Raw genomic sequence first — 16060 nt, forward strand, 5'->3', positions numbered from 1 at the left:
CTAGGCTGCCCTGCCTCGTGCTTTCTTAAAGAACTTGCACTAGTCTAGGAATCTGGAATCCCAAGAGCCATCGAGATAGCCCATCCAGTCCATTCGACAGATACCCGGGAAGACGTCATGCAGCGTCACCCGGCAGGTGGGGAGCACCATTAGACAAAGGGAAGACCCAGCCTGGCAGATTTTCAGCATCTGTGAGACATGAAAATTGGGGGATTTCCTTTGATCTGGACAATGGCTGACTACTGGAAGGGCAGCCTCTAGAAATAAATTCAGAAAACAATTCTTCTAACCTCTCCATCCCCAGGGACATCCTGGCTTTGCATTGTATTTCTGTGTAACTCCAGGAATGTCTCCCACATTCCTCAATGAGCGGGAATTTCCAGGCCTTGGGTTCCTACTGGATGCTGCGTCCTGAGCCACAAAGGAGAATCTGGAGGCATGTCTCCCTCTGCGGTACCTCCTCCACCTCCAGGAGCGCCTTTCCAGTTGGCTGTCTCCATGGTGAAGGTGAGAGAAAGAGAGAGTTCAGATGGTTTCCCTGGCAACAGCAGGGGAGAGCTTGTTGCCTTGGTGATGGTGAGGCACGTGAGGCAGTGAGTCTCCGATTATCTGCCCCCCACCCTAGTGCCCACCCGGCGCAGGTCCTACCCTGGGCTTCCTGGGTTAGGGCCTTGAGAAGCAATGAGGATGGTCTCTCTCCAGGCCACCGGAACAGGTGGGTGCAGGTGCACTTGGTTCGGGGTCTATGAGCTCATCTTTTGGGTTCTTGGTCTTCTCATCTGTAAAATGGGGCTAATATTAGAATCAACCTCTTATAGCCATAAGGAAAAGTAAACATACTTTCCACAAGGAAAGTAAACATACGTGTCAGAAAATTTTACCCATTATTACATAGTAACTATTCTTTTTTAAGGATTTGTTTATTTATTCTGGTGAGGGGGGAGGAGAACGGGAGTGCAGGGGGAGGGGCAGAGGGAGAGAGAGAGAATCTCAAGCGGACTCCATGCTGAGTGCAGAGCCTGATGTGGGGCTTGATCCCGCGACCCTGAGATCATGATCTGGGCTGAAATCAAGAGTCAGATGCCCAACTGACTGAGCACCCAGGTGCCCCTATTACACAGAAACTATCATCACACACTAATCCCCATTGTTTCTAAAATGCAGAGAGGGAGAAAGTGGGATTTAATAAGACTACTTTAGAGAAGGAAGCTGGAGCCCAGGACGGTGAGTGAGTGCCTGGATTCCAGCATGGTTAAGCTGTGCTAGAGTGGGAAGCCAGATATTTGGATTTGAAATCCAGCCCTGTTACCACCACCCCCCTCCCTTCTTGCACAGTAGACACGCCGACTGCTGGCTGGGCCTGCCCTTGTCTCCCGCCTCAATCAGCGATGCCGGAAGCAAAGTGTCTAGTCCTTCCCCTCCCCCACGTCTCCCACGGTTTGCACCGTAAGCCTGGACCGAGTCAACATGAGCATCTGGATGGTTGTCAGAACAATTAATAAGCACAAGATGGGAATAGTAAATTAATTTAGCCAAGTCTTCCCATCCCATAAATTACTGAAATCAGTCCAGACGCAAGTCTGATGGAATGCTTCACTGTTTCATTGAACGGTTTTGGCTTCGCGTGGCCTCTAATGGCATTCCTGAATCATACAATTTATGAATTATTAAGGTTTTACTTGTGTGATCTATTAGTTGTTTAGAAAGTGATGCATCATTCTGGGAAGACTACTGGCTTTAGAACTAACCAGACTTGAAATAAAATCCTAAATGCCATCATCTACTAGCAATGTGACTTTGGATGAGTTTGCTCACCTCCCTGAGCATCAGTTTTCTGATCTGTAAAGCAGGCATATAATAATAATGCCTCCTGGCAATAATGCCTCCACTTCTCTGTGAAGTTTAGAGATAATACACATAAAACACCTGGCACATAGAAGTCATTCAGCAACTGGTTGCCTTTCTCATTAAACATCGGGGGTCCCATCACATTTCACAGTGTGCTCTATCTCCACCACTCTTGTCAGCCCTCTTGGGGGAGAGGGGAGTGTTTCAGGAAGAAAAGATTATCCTTACAGGGCTCTGCACCTGCTCCCGCAGAAGAGAGCTCTGGAAAGGTTTGTTGATGCCAGCATAGGCTCTTCGTATGCAATGCCGGGGAGCAGAGGGGCTTGACGATTCTAGCCTAGAGCCCGCCGTCTCCATCCAGGTCAGATGGCACAGGGAGCCGCTTAGCTAACATCTTTCCCAGTTTGCTCTCCAAGGCTGGCTGGGAGCGCCCACTTTGGGGGTTGTTGGTCACATTGATAGGGCTGGGTCCTGGCAGCAGGTTTGGACTGCATGGTTCCCCCTGGCAGGCATCCAGGCCTAGTTGTATCAGGAATTTAGGATTGGGTCCAAGTAAGAGTTCAGTTAGTTTCTTGATATCGTTAAAATGCTTTTATAGGGCGCCTGGGTGGCTCAGCTGGTTAAGCGGTTAAGCGTCTGCCTTCGGTTCAGGTCATGATCGCAGGGTCCTGGGATCAAGCCCTGCATCTACATCGGGTTCCCTGCTAGCGGAGAGTCGGCTTCTCCCTTTCCCTCTGCTCCTCCCTGGCGCTCTCTTGCTTTCGCTCTCTATCTCAAATAAATTTTAAAAATCTTTGAAAAAAGGTTTTTATAGAAAGCCTGGAATGGACGATTGGCCATTTGCCACCATGAGGGACTTGATTCAGGGAAAGGCCTACACACACATGCACATGCAGAAGCATGCATGCTCCTGTCTGCACATGTCTACATGTGCACATGCATGCACACGCATGCACACACATGCATGCACTCACACCACTGTGCAGACGCGGAATTCAGGCACAGAGTTTCCCTGATCAGGGACCTCACCCCTTTCTGGGTCCTGGCAGTATTTCTGGCCTTAGGTTTGGTGAGATACCTTCAAATAAAGTCCCCCTTCTGTTGTTGTTAAACTAGGTCATGTTGACTGCAGTTACTTGCACCCCAAGGGTCCTGAGTAACGCACTCCCTTACAGCAGGCAGGCACGGTATGGAGTGCAGAGAATGCTCTGATGCCCTCGAAGGAACTCCGTTCACCCAGGTTCTACTCCTCAGACTTTAAATAATCATTAAGTAACTCCCACTTGCTGAGCAGGAAGGTCCTGAACTTTCTGCACCTCAGATCCTCCTCAACATAAAGAGACCCTGCAAAGGCAGGCAGACACCACTTTTTCGGAGCGGCAGCAACTGCATTAACTTACTGACTTTCACGGATGCCTGATAAGCTCCCTCCTTCCTGGGAACAGGTAATGACCAAATGCAGCCGGGTGCTGCCTGCGTGGTTAGGTTTTGGGACTAAATTAGTTCCTGTGGAAGTAAATGCTTCCCTCTGTGCTGGAAGCCATCTGGTGACAGTCACCACAGTCAATGAGAAGGGCCCAGGGTCTTGGGTTTGCCCTTGAAAACCAGCCATGCCCCAGCCACCTGGGACTGTGAATTCGAGAAGCACCCCAGACACTGCCCAAGATTGAGTGCGCCCAGACGCCAGACCCAGGTCAATAGTTGTGTGGTCGTGTACCTCAGACAAGAGCCTCTGGGTGCAGGGAGGCTCTCAAGGGCCGTCTTGAGGAAGAAGGGAGGTGGGTGCCTGTAGAAGGTGGGCCTCCCAGGAAGCAGGCTCCGGGAAGAGTTTAGGAACAGGATGTTTGTCACGGAGTGTTGCTGGAACCATCCGCTGAGGAGGGGAGATAAAGGAAACAGGACAGGGCAGAGGGAGAAAGTGAGGCCTACCAGTACACCCCACAGGAAACACAGCAACCACAGTGGCCTTCACAGTGGTGTCCCTTCAGACCAAGCTGACCCAGCCCTTGACCTTCCCCAGTGGATGCAGCTGCCACAGGAAGGGTATGGCCTCGGGCCACCCAGCTCCCTGCAGGCCAACCTGAAGAAGCTGACAGCTGAGCTTGCCTGATGACAGCCTTCCCAGCAGCTGGGGAAGCAAGTCCTCCAGGGCGAGGGGGGTGTCTGGTGGCACATCACCGTGTCCCCCGAGGGTACCTACCCAGCAGAAGGGAGAATAGGAACCGGGGCCTGTAAGCCAGCAACTGGAACACAAAAGCAGCATCTTCCTGTGTGAGAGGCATTAGCCCCAGAGGTCAGGGTTTAACCGAGACATAAAAGTTTAACAAGTAGAACTGTCAACAACGTCAGCTAGCTAACATTGAAAAAAAGAAAAGAGAAAAGCATGCTGGTCCAGGACTCAGAAAACCTGGATTGGAACCAGGAGCATGCTGGCTGTATGAGCTTGGTAAAATCTCTAAGCCTCTCTGCGCTGAACCTGAAAATGGCAATCATAACATCTGTCTTCCAGGGTTGATGAGAGGTCAAAAACCTAACACGTGGGGCTGGCACCGCCCACAACAAGCAGCAGGGATGCAGAGAAAGTTCCTTGGCTGGCTTTCTTTCTCTGATAACCACCACGGATATTGTAAAAATCATTGTTCCAGCCAGAAGGCCCATAAACTCTGTGTTTTATGGCCTAATGAAGCCAGATGCCAGGCAGGGAACCACAAAACTGACATTCATTCCTGAAGCCTGGAACACACCAGTTGCTGGGCATCTGATCATTTCTATTACCCTTGCTCTAGGGCGAGGGAAGATTTACATACGCTATTTGGGGCTCTCGTTCAAATCTGGCAAAAATCTGGGGGACTCAGCCATCCTGAGCGACCCTGGCCAGACAACACCCCTGTGAAGTTGGGGAGGCAGTTACTACAAGCAGTCCCAATGCACACACCACACATATGCACACATGGGCACGTGTGCGTGCGCACAGACTGTCTTAGAATAGACAAATTTTCACAGATAACCATCTGTGAGACCAGCAGAGGCTCAGATCAAAACAAAACAAAACCAAACCCAAAACTCATTTTGAGGGTGAGAACAGAACCATCCACGGCTCAGATAATTAAAAGCATTGAAATTATGTTTGCCACTCAAGTTTGCAGAGAGTAGGGGCAGCAGGATATTTTTATTCCCGGTGACCTAAAATGCTATGTCATAAGCAGAACAGTTGGAGGGTCCCAAGCCTAGCAGCCTTATTTTTCCTCCAATTTTTTTTAACGTGGTAAAATCCATAAACCATAAAACTTACCATAAAATAGCCATTTGTGAGTGTACAGTTCGTGGTGTTAAATACGCTCATAATGTCGTACAACTGTCACCACCCTCCATCTCCTGAACTCTTTCATCTTGTAAAATCTAAAACTCTCCACCCATTAGACAATAACTCTCCATTCTCCCCTCCCACCAGCCCCTGGCAACCACCACCATTATTTACAGCTGAGGAAACAGCCCAGGGAGGGCCAGGCACTTGTCAAAGACACACAGGCCATCTGTGGCTGATTAAAGACCCCAACCGGGTCCCGGGGGTCCTGCTCCATCGCGTGGCTGTGACCTTTCTCTTGATTGTGGGGCCAGAGTACATACAGGGTGTGGCTGGCAGTGCTCCCGAGCAATGCCAGTCCTGACCGGACCCGCAGGTAATGACTCACCGTCCTTTGCTACTCCTGGCTGTGCAGGCAGTGAAGAGCGCTAGGGATGGGGAACCAGAAGCAGAAAGCAGAACGGACGAGATCTTAGTTTCCTAGAGCTGCCTTGACAAAGTACCATAGACTGGGGAGGCTTAAACAACAGGAACGTATCCCCTCATTCGTCCTGGAGGCTAGAGGTTCAAAATCAAGATGCTGGCAGGGCTGGCTCCTTCCGAGAGCTGTGAGGGAGTGTCTGTTCCAGGCCTTTCTCCTGGGCTTGTAGACGGCCGTCCTCATGTTCATACGGAGTCCTCCCTGTGTGTGTGTGTGTGTGTGTGAGTGTGAGTGTGAGTGTGTATGTGGGTGTGTCCAAATATTTCCCCTTTAGAAGGACACCAGGTGTCTTGATCAGTGACCCACTTTACCCTCGCCACTGAGCGCATCTTAATTTTTAAAAATTATTTATTTATTTATTTATTATTTATTTATTTATGTGAGACACAGAGAGAGAGTCAGAGACACAGGCAGAGGGAGAAGCAGGCTCCCTGCAGGGAGCCCAATGTGGGACTCGATCCCAGGACCCCAGGATCACGCCTCGAGCCGAAGGCAGACGCTCAACCATGGAGCCACCCAGGTACCCCTTCATCTTAATTAACTACATCTGCAATGACCCTATTTCCAAATAAGGTCACGTTCTGGGGTGGTGAGGGGTTCTGATTTCGGCCAATATATTTAGGGGTTGGGGACAAACAATTCAGCTTAGAGCAGAGGCCTCTCCTTTAGTCATTGGTCCAGAGAGACAGAGGGACCCATCCACAAGCTGGTGAACTCGCGCTGTCTCCTGTCTCCTTGGCAACGGGACACATGACATCGTAGTTCAACAAGAAGAGGGTGGTCCGGTCAATAAACAACCCAAATAGCTCAGCAATTCCACTCCAAGGCGTATACACTCAGTCTGGTCAGTAGACGCAACACAGCTTTTGTATGAGGATATTCATGGAAGCATTGTTTATCATGCCAAGAGGTCCATCCACAGGAGAATGAGTACACAGACGGTTGTTGTGGGCTGAGTTGTGTCCTCCAAATTCATATGCTGACATCCTAAAACCCAGTACCTCAGAACGTGACTGTATTTGGAGATCGAGTCTCTAAAGAGGTGATGAAAGTCAGATGAGGTCATGAGGGTGGGTCCTGGTATCTTTAGAAGAAGAGGAGTTTTAGACGAAGACAAACCCAGGAAGAAGACTGTTGCTCTGACAGATGTCCTTATAAGACATTTGGGAAATTTGGACAAACAAAGAGACACCAGGGATGGGCATGTCCAGAATAAAGAGGACACAGGGAGAAAGACCTGCAAACCAGGGAGAGAGGCCTCAGTGGACACCAACCCCGCTGACCTCTCGATCTCAAAAATTCAGCCTCCAGACCCATCAGGGAGTAGGTCTGTGTTGTTCAAGCTGCCCAGTCTGGGGTACTTTGTTGATGCAGCTTTAGCAAACTAATGCTGGGGCGTGAGTATAAACACATCTAGGGCCGCCTGGGGGCTGCAGCAAGTTAAGTGTCCAGCTCTTGACATCAGCTCAGGTCTTGATCTCAGAGTCATGAGTTCATGCCCAGTATTGGGCTCCATGCTGGGCATGGAATCTACTTAAAAAAAAACAAAAAACCAAACATGTATAGGAGTGGTCATGAGTTCAAATCCAATGGCATAGAGATTAAATAAATTAATTCAAAAACAATAACAACAAACAGGGGTGCTTGGGTGTCTCAATCAGTTAAGCATCTGCCTTTGGCTCAGGTCATGATCTCAGAGTCCTGGGACCGAGGCCTGAGTCAGGCTCCCTGCTCAGCAGGGAGTCTGCTTCTTCCCCTCCCTCTGCTCCTCCACCCCCTCATGCTCTCTCTCTCTCTCAAATAAATAAACAACATCTTAAAAAAAAAAAAGCCCAAACATGTATTGGAGTAATAAGCACCAAATTCAGAACAGTGAGTACCTCTATGAGGAAGGAAATGGAATGTGACCGAGGAGGGATACTCAGAAGGCTTGGTCTATATTATTAAAATATTGCAATATTTAACGTTATCATTATTATTTTTTAGAGAGAGAGAGAGAGAGAGAGACAGTGGACACGAGCATGACAGGGGGACGGAAGGGCAGAGGGAGAGGGAGAGAATCTTAAGCAGGTTCCATGCCCAGCATGAAACCTGATTCAGGGCTCAATCTCATGATCCTAATCATGACTTGAGCCGAAATCAAGAGTCAGACGCTTAACCTACTGAGCCACCCAGGTGGCCCAAGTGGTATTTTACTTTAAAGCTGCATGTTGGTACCTGGATGTTTGAATGTTTGTTACATTACACCCTCTTTTTTATTTAAACCCAGAATAGGTGAGTGTGAATGCTGGCTGAGTATTCTCGCATTTCAAGGCAGCCTAGCACAAGGGCCTCTTGCCGTAACTTACTGTGTCATCCTGGACTAGTCATGTCTCCTCTTTGGCCTCAGTTTCTCTAATTGTGAAAACAGAAGAATGAACTAATTCAATACTCTCCAATAGGTGCTCCAAAAGACTCTAATTCTGTGAGATTTTGAATATGTACTATTCTACTTCCAAAAAGAGTTACCAGATCAAATAATTTTTAGATGTACTGGGTTACCAAAGATATAATCACATTTTTCTACTGCAGAAATTTCAAAGGCTTTCTAATCACTAAAAGCCAGCCGGGAGCTATGGTGTGCATACAACAGAGCACTCTTCAAAGAATAGCCAACAACTTCTTTTCCTGTTCACTCAAATAAAAGCTCATGTCCTTGATGATTCTAAAGGAGCACCAGTAACTTTCTGCAAGGGATACGTTGTGTAGATAAACACATTTTAAAAGGTTAAATGCTTAGAATGGCAAACCCTGTAGCTGCCCTTGTGTGCAGTAGACATTACTGAGTGTGGCAGGCTTCCTCCTAAGAAACAAAAGGAAAGACTTTACTGAAAATATTTTTGTTCTAATGATTAGAAAGATAGATTATTTTATTTTATTATTAAAACACTAAGCTAAAAAATAAAAACTACACCATCAAGAATTGACAGTGAGCTAAAATAACCTGCACATTAAAAAAGAAAAATCCACCAAGGTTTCCTTTTTAATTTTTTTTTAACCAATTCTTTTTTTTTTTAAGATTTATTTATTCATGAGAGACACACAGAGAGAGAGAGGCAGAGACACAGCAGAGGAAGAAGCAGGCTCCATGCAGGGAGCCCAATGCGGGACCGGATCCAGGGACTCCAGGATCACGAACCAAGCCAAAGTCAGATGCTCAACCACTGAGCCACCCAGGCATCCCTCCTTTTTAAATTTTTACTGTGAATTATAACACACATAGAAAAGGGCACAGAGTAGTGGCACCCGGGTGGCTGAGTCAAGTGTCTGCCTTTGGCTCAGGTCATGATCCTGGGGTCCTGGGATGGAGATCCTGCTGAGCAGGGAGCCTGCTTCTCCCTCTGCCCTTCCTGCTGCTTGAGTGCACACTGTCTCTCTCAAATAAATAAATAAAACCTTTAAAAAAAAGAAAGAAAAGAAAGGGCACAGAGTAAATGTCTAGCTTGGTCACTACCCATTGCCCAAGTCAAGAAATGGCACATTGCCAAAACCAAGATGGCCCTCATGGCCTCCTTCCCAATCATGACTTCCTTCCTCCTCCCCAAAGATAAACACTTACTGCATCATTCATTCCCTCTTAGCTATGCTTGTGTTTGTAAACCTTTTCATCAACAGAATCCAAAGTATGTGGGGGTTTTGTGTCTGCTTTCTTCTGCTGCACATTGTGTTTGTAAGAACCCATTTGCTCTTGATTAGCTGTGGTTCTTCTGTTTTCCTAGCTGCATAGTATTTCACTGATGGGCATCTCATTGCTATTTTTATCCATTCTAGGTTGATGGAATTTGGGTTGCTTCCAGTTTGGGAGTACTTCTGAATAATGCTGCCATGAATATGTCTCTTGGTGAGCACACAGATCTGGTGGACAGATGCTGGGAGGTAAAAGTATAGGATGTTGGGAATGCCTATCTTCAATTTTGATTGATGAATCCAAACTGTTCTCCAGAACAGCATTTTTGGGGGATCATTACTCTGTCTACCACATCTGGCAAACAAAGCAAACAATCATTAAAATTTTTAAAAAGCAAAATACTATTTTTCACCCTTCAAGTTGAGATTTTTAATTTTTATTTTTAAAGAATATTTTATTTACTTATTTGACACAGAGAAAGAGTGTACAAGTAGGGGGGAATGGGAGAGGGAGAAGCAGGCTCCCTACCGAGTAGGGAGCAAAATGCGGGGCTCCATCCTAGGACCCTGGGTCCGTGACCTGAGCCGAAGGCAGACACCTAACCAACTGAGCCACCCAGGTGCTCCTCGAGTTGAAATCTTTAAAAAATAGTAGTGGTACCCACTACTGGTAAAAACTATGAATTGTTGGGCTCTTAAACTTCTCTTTAGTAAATTAATACACTCTCCTGCAAGGCAATTTGGCAATATGTATTAAAGATCTTAAAAAGGCTTATTTCTTTTAATTCCTTGATTCCTCTTCTAGGACATTAGAATAGGCACACGTTGGTAAAGTATGCAGCCGTTAAGAATCATACACTTGAGGGCAGCTCTGGTGGTTCAGTGGCTTAGTGCCGCCTTCGGCCCAGGGCATGATCCTGGAGACCCGGGATCGAGTCCCACATCGGGCTCCATGCATGGAACCTGCTTCTCCCTCTGCCTGTGTCTCTGCCTCTCTCTCTCTCTCTCTCTCTCTCTCTGTCCTCATGAATAAATAAATAAAATCTTAAAAAAAAAGAATCATACACTTGAAAGATATTTAATGGCAAACGCTTATTACAAGATATACTATACATTAGGTGCCATTTGTTGAAGTATGTAGAACACTAATTGTATATAATGTCTGCAGGAAAATGTTCCAGAGTTAAATATTGCACCCCTATTCCTGCTTTAGAAAAGCATGATAATATTAGAACATTAAAGGCTCCAACAAGCCTTAGAAGAAGAAAAAATAACTAGTTAGCCCAACATTTCCCAAATTTATTGGACTATAATTCTTGCACTTCATGGAACACTTATTACAATCTTGCAAAACTATTATTATACATAATGTGCTTAAAGAGAATTTTGTTAAACAAAAAATCTTGAGAGAGGAAAAAAAGACCCAGAGAATGACCCTTGGGTCACATTCTGATGTATATGTATTGATATATCAATGTACATTAATGACTAGAGGCATGTGCATCTTTTTGAATTACTGTTATTGACATTTTCTCTGTTTTATACTTTCCTGCATTTTAAGTTTGTCTACAATGAAGTACTATTTTTATAACCATACAAAAATATATGTATATTAGCACATGCATTCGTGTCTATATACACGTTTGTTTCCTTAAAATAAAATTCATCCATCCACAGACCTTAAATGGAGACACCGGGTCCTTGTAGTGAAGCCACGCTGACGGCTCTGTTGTCTAAGGCGGAGGTGAAGTCACGTCATCAGGTTCTCCCTATCCTTGTCCTTGGCAGGTATACTTTCTTGAGTTATGATGTTCCCGGTGACCTCTGCCTTTTTGGAAATGCCTTACAAGCGTCATCTGTTTGTTAATTTTTTATTTTTTAAAGTATGTTTAAGATTTTATTTTAGATAATCTCTGCACCCAACGTGGGGCTCAAACTCACAACCCTGAGATCAAGAGCCACAGGTTCCATTGACTGAGCCAGTCAGCTGCCCTCATATTACCTGTTTGAACAAAGTCTGTGGGTCTCGTGTAATACTGTGGTGGGAGCCATAATCCAGGGTCTCTTTATAGGGACACTCAGAAGTTTTGGCGAGAGCTTTATTCCAGGAAAATGTCTGGCTCTTGCAAATCAATTTTTATGCATTATTTTGTCAGAAAAACTAAACTGTGTAACCCAATATGCTCCTCCCTACATTTTGGCCCCCAGAATATTTAGACCCAAAGTTGGGACCCCTTTAGAGTAATAAGCTTTTAGGATCACTGAGCTCCAAAAGACACCCTAGAGACCATGTGGTCTTATGCACATATATGGGAAACTAAGGCCTCTAGCCTGCCCTGGGCTTCTTTCAGGTGACCACTCACCCTGCTTCTTCTATAGCTTATTCCTAAATGTGCCCTTTGGCATCATTAATATTGGAAAGCATCTTCAAATCCGGTTGAAAGCATAGGGTTATCACAGATCAGAGTTCAACACAACAGGAGCACAGAGGTGGGCTCCAACCCTCCAGGTAGAACTAAGCCTTGGCAAGAAGGCAACTAAGGTAACGTCTACTAACTAAAGAGATAGAGTCCAGTGGGCATTTTGGACACATTTGGGGAGATGATGCCCAGTGAGGGACTGGGCATCCGAAGGGCCATATGGGCTTGCCTCTTGATCCTTTCTATCAAGGAGGTGATTTAGCTCGGGGAGATGGTTTGACAGAGAAACCAAAGTATATTTCAACAAGTTTAGTTGCTAGGGTTTCAATTTGGTGTCAACTGTGAAGCGTGTAAGCCATCATCTTGCCCTCTAACTCTTGGCCCCAAAATGCTAGTCCAGGAGCTAGGATCAGGGCATGAAAGCATGGCTTTCTGTTTGGTTGTCTGTCTGACACAAATAAGGGTCATGCAGTGAGTTCTTAGAGAAACTAAACTCATTCACTTCTTTGATTTTAAAAATACCCTTTATTTTGGGTCACTGGGTGGCTCAGTTGGCTAAGCATCTGACTCTACCCTTTATTTTATGAAGTGACAGCACTGGAAATTATTTTATTGCTCTTTCAGGACAAAATAAAATGTCAATCCCCTGTGAGACCCCCCCCCCAATTTCTTTTTTTAAAATGATTTTTGGGGATGTGTGAAACCCACAAGTGGGGTGCCTGGGTGGCTCAGTCAGCTGGGTGTCTGACTCTTGGTTTCAGCTCAGGTCATGATCTCGAGGTCGTGATATCAAGCCCCACATCAGGCTCTTTGCTGGGTATGGAGCCTGCTTAAGATTCTCTTTCTCCCTTTCCCTCTGTCCGACTCTAGCTCTAGCTCTAAAAAACAACCAAAATAAACCCACAAGTCTGTGAGCCCTTGTTCTGGTGGCCCCTGACCACTTCTACCACCAACATGTGCCTGGAAAGGGAAGCCAGGTACCCCCTGGAGGCCCTTGTGTCTGAAGCAGCAGATCTGCATGGAGCGTTGCCCTAAGCCCCTTCACGTGTGGCTCTTTCCCACTTCACCTTACACTCTCCCCACTAAACGCCCCAAAGGTCTCTTGCTACATGGGGTTACTGGTCATTCCTTAAACACTCACAGCTTTGGGACCCTCCATGCCTTTGAGATGGGGTTTTTCCCGCCCACAATATCACTCTTCTGTCTCTGAGGCCCGGCTTGCCCACTTAGCAAGATTATATGAACTACAATTGTTTGCAAACTCGTGTACAGTGGGTAACCCCACAGCTTTTGGGGAGCTTAACCTCTAGGTTTTCCTCCCATGAAGCCTTTCCAGAAGCTTCTGGTGGATGTCAGGCCCCTTTCCCCTCAAGCCCATGGCATCTCGTATTCACATTGTACACAAATGTGTTAGGGTCACACGTGTTCTTTAAAGATCTGTGTGCTTGACGGCAGGAACCATGTCTTACTGGTGTTTATATTTCCTGGGGCTTCACAGTATGTGCTCGTCTCATGTTTATGGAACAAAGGAGTGAGTGAGGAGTGAGTGAGAGACTCAGTGGCCCAGCTCTGGAAGTAGGCACAGGGCAGTACGTGGGACCGATGACCTACCTCCCTGAGCTTTCTGCGCCATATTCAGCCCTGAGAGCAGCAGAAGGTGGCACTTGTGGGTGACAGGGGGCAGGCTATAAGAGCCACCAAGAGCTACATCTTTCTCTGCCAGGGGTAGTGACAATTATCACTGATGAAAGGTCTGATCAGAGCCAAGCACCTTCTATATATTTGTTCCTCATCTCAACCAAATAAAGTTAGAAACCCAGGGCTCAGAGAGGTAAAACAACTTGCCCAGGGTTGTATGATTAATAAGTGGCTTTACGGGTGCTGTAGACTGAATGTCTACACACCGCCCCCTCTGAAACTCATTACGTTGAAAGTCTAATTTCCAGTGTGACGTTGTTGGGAGGTGCTGAGGTCATGAGGGTGGAGCCCTCATGAATGGGATCAGTGCCCTTATAAAAGAGACCTCAGAGAGATCCTCACCCCTTCCTCCCCTCACGGAGGCCGTCTGTGAACCAGGATGTGGGTTCTCTCCAGACACCGAATCTGCAAGCACCTTGGTCTCAGGCTTCTCAGCCTCCAGAACTGTGAGAAATAAGGGTTTGTCACTGAAGCTCCTCAGGCTATGGTATTTTTGTTATAGCAGCTGGAATGAACTAAGTCCCAGAGGCTCAGTGTGACTGTAAAAACGGTTTTCATTCCACTTTTAAGGAGAAGGAGCCAGCCACGGTACCCAGATGCAGGGCCCACAGGCCCACCCCGGCCTCCCCTTGTCAGAGCAGAGAGCCAGGTTCCCTGCAGCTGAGGTGTGGTGACCATTCGAGGGAAGGGACCTTTCGTCGCAGCTGACAATGTCCCCATGCGCTGCTATAGTCGACAGCGATTTCAGACACCACAAGGCCTGCAGAAGCAAAGGGAGGAAGACAAGCTTAGTTTAGCCTGCATTTATTTTTGTGAAGAGGAGAGCGAAAGCTATAGAGATATTACAGAGTTCAGAAAGTTTCGGAAAGGGAAATACTTGTGCTTTATCACTTGACCCAGAAACTCCAGCAGAGCACAAATCTTTGATGGTTCTGTCTGCTTAAGAAGCAAACTAAAAATAAAAATGAGGGGAGTGGGGAATCCCTGGGTGGCTCAGTGGTTTAGCACTTGCCTTCAGGCCAGAGCATGATCCTGGAGACCCGGGATCGAGTCCCACGTAGGGCTCCCTGCGTGGAGCCTGCTTCTCCCTCTGCCTGCATCTCTACCTCTCTCTCTCTCTCTCTCTCTCTCTCTCTGTGTCTTTCATGAATAAATAAAATCTTGAAAAAAAAATGAGGGGGTGGCGAGCATTTCAACACATGACCCTTCACAGTCGGCCCCTGAGATGATGCCCATGGCCGCATCCGCCCTCCCTGGGCGGCTTCGACGGCCGAGCGGTCCATCAGTGTTTGGAACTCGGCAGCAGAGGCGGGGGGCACACAGTCCTGCGGGGAAGTTGGTGGCCAAGCTCCCCCCAATTGGAATGTGAGTGTGGCTTTCCGCAGACCAAGGTTTCATTCATGCCTTCCCAAATGTTCTTGTCTTCTCGAATGTTCTTTCTCCAACAACAACGGTAGTGCTTTTAATAAATATTACTGAGCCTCTGCCAGGGGAGCCTGGGGACAGATGTCAACCTGGGGTGGGCACAGGGGTGGTGGTGAGAGGCGGTCTCTGGACGAGATGACACCCGAACTGGGATCCAAAGCCCAGGAATTCCCCAAGATGCATGCCAGCCCTTGTTGTCCTGAATCTCAGGGACCAGGCCTTCACTTTTCTAAAGTGAAAAAAAACCCCTAAAGGTTTTTTTTCTTCTAATATTCTTTTAAAGCAAATATCCTGCAACATCTAGCTAGCTGTCACTGGCATTGCAAAGAAATGCAATATTTATGTACTTCTCCCCAAATGACCTGGTTGCCTAAGGAAGTTCTGTGGAGATTAGAGGCGAGATGCAGGGCTGGGGGTGGGGGAGTCCAAGAGGCAGGGAGGCATTTCTGACGGCAGCTGGGAGGACTGTGGCTCCCTCGCATCCCTTGCTTTAAGCCCTCACTTGTTCCTTTGCAAGTTTTTCCCCACCCACGGCACCATCTGAGCTCTGAAACCGCGCTGAAGAGGGACCATGAGACACCGAAAAGGGATGAAGGCCTCCTGCGTGGACGTCCTGGGTCCTGGGAGAAAATCAGACCTCATCTGATTGAGGTCTTATTGTTTCTCTCAACCTCTACACCATTAAAAAATAATAATACTTTTATTGAGATGTAATTCACATCCCATAGAATGTACCCTTTTAAAGTATATGACTTACCGGTCTTCAGTGTGGTGGGAGTTGTGAAGCCGCCAGCATGGACTGATCCCAGAGAATTTCTAGGACCGCAGGAAGAAATCCCGTATCTGTTGGTAGTCACCGCTCATTGCCTGTTCCCTGGACCATCTTTTCAAAGGAAATGGTTGATTCCTCCACAGATCAGAATCAGGAGCATGGGGGCACCTGGGTGGCTCAGTGGTTGAGTGTCTGCCTTTGGCTCAGGTGGTGATCCCGGCGTCCTGGGATCGAGTCCCGCATCGGGCTCCTTAAAGGGAGCCTGCTTCTCCCTCTGCCTGTGTCTCTGCCTCTGTGTGTGTGTGTGTCTCTCATGAATAAATAAATAAAAAATCTTTAAAAAAAGAATCAGGAGCACCTTCTGTTTTATAAAGATGTACAGAGCCCCAAGGGGACATGTGCTTGGCTGGGATCCTTTAGGGAGCTAGTGGCAGATGGGACAACCC

At 47.1% G+C, this 16060-nt stretch overlaps 2 long non-coding RNA genes across 5 annotated transcripts; one reads left to right on the top strand and one right to left on the bottom strand.

The window, feature by feature from the left end:
• Positions 1 to 566: 566 nt before the first annotated feature.
• Positions 567 to 8561, top strand: LOC140601737 (uncharacterized). Of its 4 annotated transcripts, none has more exons than XR_012004782.1 (4): positions 567 to 715; positions 3024 to 3293; positions 6018 to 6153; positions 7903 to 8561. It is a non-coding gene; the product is annotated as an uncharacterized lncRNA (long non-coding RNA). The 4 variants fall into 4 exon arrangements; XR_012004781.1 differs by having other exon boundaries at positions 6024 to 6153; XR_012004783.1 differs by having other exon boundaries at positions 3027 to 3293; positions 6024 to 6153.
• Positions 8562 to 11736: 3175 nt separating this feature from the next.
• LOC140601738 (uncharacterized) lies at positions 11737 to 16060 on the bottom strand. The gene is made up of 2 exons (XR_012004785.1): positions 15600 to 16060; positions 11737 to 14177 (listed from the first exon to the last, which is right to left on the bottom strand). It is a non-coding gene; the product is annotated as an uncharacterized lncRNA (long non-coding RNA).

Source organism: Canis lupus, chromosome 12 (assembly GCF_048164855.1).
Source record: "Canis lupus baileyi chromosome 12, mCanLup2.hap1, whole genome shotgun sequence".
Lineage (NCBI taxonomy): Eukaryota > Metazoa > Chordata > Mammalia > Carnivora > Canidae > Canis > Canis lupus.